A 1003-nucleotide genomic window follows, 5' to 3' on the forward strand; every position below is an offset into this window, starting at 1 on the left:
ATGTAAACAGAAACAAATTGGGCCAGCCTATATGGCCTAATGTCAAACATCATGTCCTAAATAGATGGTGAAAATATAAATTCCTGTTTAGATATTCTCTTAATTGAAATAATATATTCTCAGAAATAATCAATGTGGAACGATTATGATATGATAGATAGCCCAGCCCATGTATTATGGCATGAAAGGTTAAGAGGACATAATGGCCCAGGAGGCCTTGACTGCACTCAGCAGATTTAGTAAACCTGACAGATAATTAAACATAGGCTACTGTACCTCAACATAGAAATGTGAGAAAAGCACTAGTGTGCAGGCTATATATATTTCAATAGTGTGTAGGCTATATATTTCAGTCTAGTCTTATATAATGTATAACTTACTATAATAGCCTACTAGCCTGTGTGCAAATCGTGAGGCATACAGTGAGTTCAATGTCTATGTACTTTGGTTTGACCATGTGCCAATTTATAGCATATGCCCACTCTTCAAACCAAATCAAATGTTATTTGTCACATGCGCCGAATGCTAACTTACAAGCCCTTAACCAACAATGCAGTTTTAAGAAAAATAAGAGTTAAGACATATATTGACTAAATAATCTAAAGTAAAAAATAAATGAGAAACAATAAAAATTACAATAACGAGGCTATATACAGGGGGTCAATGCAAATAGTCCAGGTAGCCATTTGATTAATTGTTTAGCGGTCTTATGGCTTGGGGTAGACGCTCTAAGAAGCCTTTTGGACCTAGACTTGGCGCTCCGGTACCACTCTTTGATGCATATTAGAATGTAAAATGATACATTATTTGTTATTATTACTTTATTAATGGTGCAATTTACGTTTGAAGGGAAGCTTCTTTTCAATCAAATGCAGTTAATCAGACCCCGATATGAGTGGGTCTTCCCTTTAAGTGGATTGGTTCCCACTGGGGAAAAATAACTTCATCTATTGGTTCTCAGCCCTGTCAAACAAGCCCATCCTCGCCTGATCTAGTACGTCAA

Source organism: Salmo salar, chromosome 20 (genome assembly GCF_965601325.2).
Source record: "Salmo salar chromosome 20, fSalSal1, whole genome shotgun sequence".
In the NCBI taxonomy this organism is placed as follows: domain Eukaryota; kingdom Metazoa; phylum Chordata; class Actinopteri; order Salmoniformes; family Salmonidae; genus Salmo; species Salmo salar.